This window comes from Trichosurus vulpecula, chromosome 1 (assembly GCF_011100635.1).
Source record: "Trichosurus vulpecula isolate mTriVul1 chromosome 1, mTriVul1.pri, whole genome shotgun sequence".
Classification (NCBI taxonomy): Eukaryota; Metazoa; Chordata; class Mammalia; order Diprotodontia; family Phalangeridae; genus Trichosurus; species Trichosurus vulpecula.
In genome coordinates, this window is record NC_050573.1 from 549527147 (window position 1) to 549535053 (window position 7907).

The window sequence follows — 7907 nt, forward strand, 5'->3', positions numbered from 1 at the left end:
GAAAAGCATGAATAAAATGGCATCTATTTGAAATAAATTAAATTGGAAGGCAAATGGCTATAAATTTATCTTACAACAAAATAAGAGATTTCAGAGAAAACTAGTATATAGATGGCAATGTTTTCATTTCTTAGTTAAGTGAGCATTTGTAGGAAAGGAGCAGAGTATTAATTTTTTAAAAATGTTTCATACATCTCCCTACTCAACAATGTGATGCCATATCTGCTTGTTAGAGAACTCTGTTCATGATATTAGAGTGATTTGTTTGGTCTAGCCTAATGCTGGATATAAACATAAATCTGTTATTTTCCCAAAGTTTTCTTCTTCCTAAGTAAGAAGGAAATGATAAATTGTCTTAAATTTTTCTTTTTTGGGAGCGGAGCCAAGATGGTGGCTGGAAAACAGGGACTCCCTTAAGCTCTCCCACAAATCCCTCCAAACACCTGTAAAAATGGCTCTGAACAAATTCTAGAGCTACAGAACTCATGAAATAACAAGGTAAAACACTGGGAGTTGGGCGGAGCAGGCCTTAGGGCCCTGAATCACTGAGCTGTGGCAGTTACCAGACTTCTCAACCCACAAATGCCAAAGACAATGGGCCAGGTTAGTGGGAAAAATGCTGGATCTGAGTGAGAGAAGTAAACGGTCTGGCCCCAGCACCAGGGGTGGTGGAGATGGTGCAGTGGCAGCAGCAGGAAGCTCCTGAGGCTGCTTCCAGAGCTCTAGCTTCAGCTGCTTCCTGAGTCCCTGACCCATGCAGTGAGAGGAATCAAGTGGCAGATCAGAGTGGGAGTGCAGGGCTTGCTTTGTTGGCACAGAAGCAGGGTTCTCTTGCTTTGCCCTGCTTGGATCTGGGTCAAAGTCCTGGTTGGCAGTTCTTGAGGGAGGAGGAGCGCTGATGTGGCAGAGCTTGCAGTGACTGTGGAGTAGAAGTAGCTCTGAAAACAGCAGTACAAGGCCCCTAAAGCTTGGGACAAAGTACTCTCTACTCTACAAGCAGTCATACCCTGACAAAAAGCTCAAAGGTCAAGTAGTTGGCTGGGAACATGAAGAGGCAGTATAAAAGGACTCAGACTATAGAATCATTTTTTGGTGACAAAGAGGATCAAAACATGCAGCCAGAACAAATCAACAAAGTCAAAGAGCCTACATCAAAAGCCTCCAAGAAAAATATGAATTGGCCTCAGGCCATGGAAGAGCTCAAAAAGGATTTGGAAAAGCAAGTAAGAGAAGTAAAGGAAAAATTGGGAAGAGAAATGAGAGCGATGCAAGAAAACCATGAAAAGCAAGTCAACGACTTGCTAAAGGAGACCCAAAAAAATACTGAAGAAAATAACACCTTAAAAAATAGACTAACCCAAATGGCAAAAGAGCTCCAAAAAGCCAAAGAAGAGAAGAATGCCTTAAAAGACAGAATTAGCCAAATGGAAAAGGAGGTCCAAAAAACCACTGAAGAAAATACCACCTTAAAAATTAGAATGGAGCAAGTGGAGGCTAGTGACTTTATGAGAAATCAAGAAATCATAAAACAGAACCAAAGGAATGAAAAAATGGAAGACAATCTGAAATATCTCATTGGAAAAACCAGGAGAATAGATCCAGGAGAAATAATTTAAAAATTATTGGACTGCCTGAAAGCCATGATCAAAAAAAGAGCCTAGATATCATCTTTCAAGAGATTATCAAGGACCCCTTGCCCTTGTCCAGCTATCATACTAATTAGTATAGTACGCAGAGCACTAAGTGGCCCAGTGGATAGAGTGCTGGACCTGGAGTAAACACCTGAGTACAAATCCTGCCTCAGACACCTATGAGCTGTGTGACCCTGCACAAGTTGCTTAACGTCCATGTGCCTTAGTTTCCTTATCTGTAAAATGGAACCTAATTCCCACAGTTGTTGTGAGGATAAAATGAGAGTTAATATTTGTAAAGTGCTTTGCAAACCTCAAAGCACTATATAAATGCTGTCATCATCATCATCATCATCATCATCATCATCGTCATCATCATCATCACTCCTTCAGTGGAGGAGTCCTTCCTAGGTTGATCACAGAGGGATGTCCAATGCTATTTTGTAATTGATTGTTAAAGACTGATGAGTTTTGTCTTTCATATTAGTCCAAAGGTTTCAGATTAGGATCATCTTTAAATGTTTTCTTAATATTTCTGAAAGAGGAAGTGGAGAAAGCTTTAGACTGCTTCCAAAATCTTTAAAGCTAGATCAATAAAATGCCTGTGGACCAACTACCTAGAAATGGCAAATACTATTCTGTTGATGGAATCCTAATAAAGCTACCCCCAGCTCCAATATTCTAACTTCCTTATAGGCCCACTAAACAGCAGGTCCACTGCCCCGGCTTAGCCACTCACCCTGCCTCCCCACACACACACTCAATATCCTAATTTCTTCATATACTGCTCAATAGAACAACAGGTGTGTGCATGAACTCATATTTCCCACAGAAACAGCAGATGTGTCCATGAAGCCAACCACAACCACATTCTCACTGTTAAGGATTTTCTTTTCCGGCTGGTCAAAGATGAAATCAAGGGATTTTTCATTAACAGAAATAATCAGAGACATCTTCTTTCTTTCTGATTATTATCCTAATCTTGTCAAGGTGGACTTCATGACTGGAACATGGTTCCTGCAGGTGCTTGTTCAAGCTCATGGACCACCTGAGGCTGGCTTGAACCAATTCTGTGATTTAGCTGTAGCAGAGTTCATCCAGAGGGTGAGTGTAAAGGATTGTTGTCATGCCAACCTCAGGCCACAGATTGCTTGCTGGGTCTTAGCTCTGGAAAACAAGGTGTCTCCTAATAGTAAGAGAGGAGGGGAGTGAAAAGAAAGAAGTGGTCTTGGTGTGGGGGTCCTGATAGAAATCAGTTGATATTGCAGAGGAGGGAGAGTGTTCCAGGCTCAGGGGACAGGCATCAAGAATTCCTGGAGCCAAGAGATGGAGTATCTTGTTTGTGGAAGAGCCAGGAGGCCAATGTGACTGGATTAAAGAGTAGATGCCAGAGAGTAAGGTTTAAGAAGACCGAAAAGGTAGGTGAGAGCTAGGTAATGAAAGGCTTCAAATGTCAAAGAAGCATTTTGCATTTGATCCTGGAGGCAAGGGGAACCACTGGATCTTATTGAATGGAGGGGTGCAGGCATGTCATACATGACATACTCACCCATTAGTAAAATCACTTTAGTGGCTAAATGGAGGATGTATTGGAGTGGGGAGAGACTTGAGGCAGGCAGACCCACCAGCAGGCATTTGTAAGTCTAGGTGTGAGGTGATAAGGGCCTTCACTAGAGTGGAGGCAGTGTCAGAAGAGAGAAGAGGGTGTATTCAGAGATATCACAAAGCTGAAATTTTCAGGCCTTGGCAATAGCTTGGACATGAGGGAGTGAGAGACAGTGAAGAATTCTGGATTATTCCTAGGTTACAAGCCTGAGACACTGGGACAATGGTGTTGCCCTTTGGGGGAAAGACAACGAGTTCCGTTTTGGACATACTGAGTTTAAAATGTCTGCTGGATGCCCAGTATGAGATGTCTCAAAGGCATTGGAGATGTGAGATTGGAGGCTAGCAGAGAGATTGGGGCCAGGAAAGGTAGATTTGAGAATCATTAGTGTAGAGATGGTAATGAAAATCCATGGGAGCCAGTGAGATCATCAGGTGATGCAGTATAGGGAGAGAAGAGAAAAGAGTCCAGGATAGAACCCTGAGGGATACCGATGGTTAGAGAGTGTGGTCTGGAAAAGGATACAGCAAAAGAGGCAAAGAAGAAGAGGTTAGAGAGCAAGGACGAGAACCAGAAGAGAGTAGTGCCCCAAAAACCTGGAGAGAAGAGATCTCGATCAAGGAGGAGAGAGTGATTAACAGTATCAAAGCCCACAGAGAGGTCAAGGATAATGAGGACTGAGAAAAGGCCATTAGATTTGGCAACTTCTTTGGCATTTACTACATACCAGTTTTAGCCTCCCTGGTAGCTGGGATTACAGGCATGTGCTACCATGTTCAGCTGCATACTGCCTACTAATAATGTAGTTGGATGTTTGCTTTCTCATTCCTATTCATTCATCAGGATACACACATGCATAATATATTCTGTTCCTGAAAGCTAATCTTTAGTCACTTAAAAAATCTTCTTTCTTATTCTCTAAGTCCCAGTCCACTCAATGATCACTGTACATATTCTGTGGGGACATCTAAACTCATACCCTATTTTTCATTTATTGGACTTTAAAAAGAAGCTAGGAGGCTGCGTGGTAGAGTTAGACGTAGCTGGAATTGTGACAGAGAGAAATTTGTCTTGTGAGTAAACCAGTGTCTCCCTCCCTAAGGTCCTTTTCTTAGGTCTTGCCACCCAGGCCTTTAGCTTGTTAAACTTGCTGAATAACAAGAAGAAATGTAGCAATCTCCACTTCCAACCCCGCCCCCCCAAGACTTCCAAACACTAGAAAATGCATCTAAGTGAATCCTGATGGGGGAATCCAAGAAAAATTCCAGGTCACAGATCCAGGGGGAACTAAGGAGGGGCAAGGAGCAGTTGCAGGCTCTAGGCAGTAGACAGAGAGAGGAAACATGCTACTAAATGCCAGATAGAGAGAGACAAGGGACTGGAGAGCAGAATGAGACAAGTGTATGCGTATGTACATAAATATGTACACACATATATGCTGTGTTGAAATATACATATTTGGACAGTGGTGTGTGTGTGTGTGTGTGTGTATGTGTGTGTGTAGCCAATTCAGAAATTTGTTTTGCTTGACTACACATCTTTGTAACAGATGTTTTATCTTTCATGTTTTGGGGTGGGGAGGGAAGGGAGAGAAGACAGCACTTTTGCTGACTAAAAAAAGTATATAGTTTTTAAAAAGTAGATCTTGAAAAGGAGCTTTCTTTCTTTTTTATTATGGGCTTAACAACTATCAGCAAATAAATATATAGGAAGAAGAACAGAGTAGAGGATTGTATATGGAGCCATGAATTTCTGGTACATAGGTTAAGTCAATATAGTAACCCTACTATGCACCCGGGTACTGTGCTAAGCAAAATGTATTATTTGTCTAAAAAGGAAACAGTGCATATTAAACGTTACCATTTAAGATAGTCATAAAATTGCCATTTTGGTTTGTGTCTCTTTTGGAACTTTTTTTTTTAGTGAACAATGGACTTTAATCATTTCTGCATTTAAAGCTGAAACTCTGGGAATTCAAAATTAACACCTTTGTCTGTCGGCTTCTTATAAACGCCAGAAAATATTTCTACGTTGTGCTTCACGTTGTTCTGCGGTGCTTTGTGCAAATGGCCCTTTATGGCACCTCTGCTGCCGTCTAGCTTCACACGTATTCTCTTGCCAACAATTTCACTCGGAAAGACAAGGTCTTCAAGGATTGCATCATGCACAGCAGTCAGAGTACGGCTCCTGGGACGCTTTTGCTGATTTTTTTGTATGGTTTTTTCTTGTTGGCTTAGGAAGAATTCTCCGAGCAATAAATGTTCGCCACATGTTTGCCACTGAATTTTTTTCTGCAATTCACAAACTAGTCGTACTTGGATCTTCTGAAAAGATTTTAGCTGAGGAACTGGAACATAAATGATGATAGTTTTTCTGCCACCACCAACTTCAATTTCCTTAGCTGCTGTGATACTCAGCTCTCTTAATTGAGCCTTTAAGTGAGAGTTCAGCTCCAACTCCAATAGAGCCTGTGAAATGCCAGACTCGAACGCGTCTGGCTTCTCGCCACCAGGTTTCACGATCTCGACGCTGGAGCACCACCTCGATGAGCGCCCGCCCAGAAACAGAGAGGGCTTTCGGGAGAGCACTAGAATTCTCGGCTACAGGAAACCCGAACTTCTTTTTGTAAAAGAAAACTTTCCTCTCAGAGGTAAATTGATGAGTTTCCTCTGGAGAGGTATAGCATTTCTCTCCATGTTGACTCAGATCGATTTAATCTCACTGGACAACTTGTGTGAAAAGTCCAGAAGTCACTTACTTCCCCATTCACTTTGGTAATTTTTTTAATTCACATTTCTTTGATAATTCATTACAAAATTCTTCACTTTGGTTCTCCAAGCATCATACAGTTTATTTTCCAACTCTGAGATCCTAAAGGCAATGCTTGTGGCCGTTTTGACTAAGCAAAAATACATGTGAGTGAAGAAGGACTTTTTAAAAAATGATAATTCTGTGTATTAATAGTACCTTTTTAAAGAGATATCTTGATTTAATTTTACATATCTGTATGCAGATTTGTATAGTACTTTTTGCAATGGGTTCTTTGGCAAAAGAAAGACCCCTGATGTTTCCCAGTTGTATTGTTAAACTTTCAGCTTGCATTTCATCTTTAACATTTGATCCATGTATGAAGCCCAGTGGTGCTCTTAGGTCTCTATTATATGCCAAGATAATACAGATTACAAATATTTGGGCTGACAGAGAATACTGTTTGAGTGATTTTTCTGGTAACAAACTTTTTATAAAGAATTTTAAGTTGGAACTGTTATTAAAACACATCTGGTAGATTGAGATGTTTCTTAGCTTAAAAGCCCCTTAGTTAGTACCTACCACAGTGGACACTTGGCACTGGAATAAATTCATATGACTATTTTTTTTCTTCAAGAAAAACAAACTTATTTCTTGTTCTAGTGCCTAGCACATATTAGACACTTAATAAATGTTTGGTGAATAAAAGGGAATTACAATCAATGATTGACAGGCAGCATGTTATTGTGGGTAACAGGAAGAGCAATGGATTTGGAGTCAGAGGAACTGAGTCAGAATCCTGACTACTATTTATGTGATCTTGGACAAGTCTCTTGACTTCTCTGGGTCTAAGATAGTCCCTTCTGTGACTATTTCATTTAACAAGTAGAACAACAGTCTTTTAATTTTCTGTATTCTTGTTCTTGTATTATTCGTGTTGTAAGACTTGAGCTGAAGAAGGAGAAGGAACAATGAGGGACATTTGAAGGATTTGGGGAATTGCAAAGAATACTATAGATGGAATTTGGGAAGGGAACATTGTGTAGGATATGAAAAATTGAAGAAAGAAAAGAAGGATCATAGATTAAGAGTTGGAAGGGACCTTTGAGTTCATCTAGTACAACCTTCCACAGAATCATAGAATTGAGTTGAAGTGAAAGGTTTCAGCTGAGTGAGGAGAAGGGTTAGAGATGAAGGAAAGAGGAGAAGAAAGTGAATCGGAAGAGGGAAAAGATTTGTGCAGAAGAACCTGCAAAGAATAAATAGGAGCAGAAAAAGAAAGGGGAATATTCTAGCTCAGAGGGTCCCAAACTTAGCCTATTGCTCCCTTTTCAAAAAAAAAAAAAAAAAACCTACTCAGTGCCCCACCCCGGAAATTGACTTTCTTTAACCATTTAAAGGTTTAAAAAATTGTATCATTTTTAAAAATTGTAATTTTTTTAATGATGCATCTGAAATTTAATAATTTATTGTAAATTTGTGTTTTTTTCCTGCATTGAAATTTTGATAATGCAATATTATGTCATGTAACCGTATAGTATCGTATTGTAAACAAGTCATCACCTGCACATATTCCTGCTGATGTATGCTGGACTTCCCCACAATGCACAACATGCTTGCCTGCTAGCACTTGCTTGTTAAGACCTGTCAATGGACTTGACTACTGATTGATTTTAAGTTGCATGTTGTCTGTTTATTTGGAAAATAATGTAATCACTATGACTTTAACATAACAGATGAAACATGTACAAATAGTTTTTCAAAATTTTCTTCTCTTCTTTCCTTATGCTTCTACTTTCCCTTATTTTTATTCAATATCCCCCAAATGCACCCACTGGATCACTCCAGCGCACCCCAGGGGGCGGTATTGCCCACTTTGGGAACCTATGCTAGCTGAATGAGGAATAAGACTTGAAGAGAAG

The 7907-nt window shown here is 40.2% G+C and overlaps 1 pseudogene; it reads right to left on the reverse strand.

Moving 5' to 3' along the window:
• Positions 1 to 5189: 5189 nt before the first annotated feature.
• On the reverse strand, positions 5190 to 7599 carry LOC118841646 (annotated as a pseudogene).
• Between the last annotated feature and the right edge of the window lie 308 nt (positions 7600 to 7907).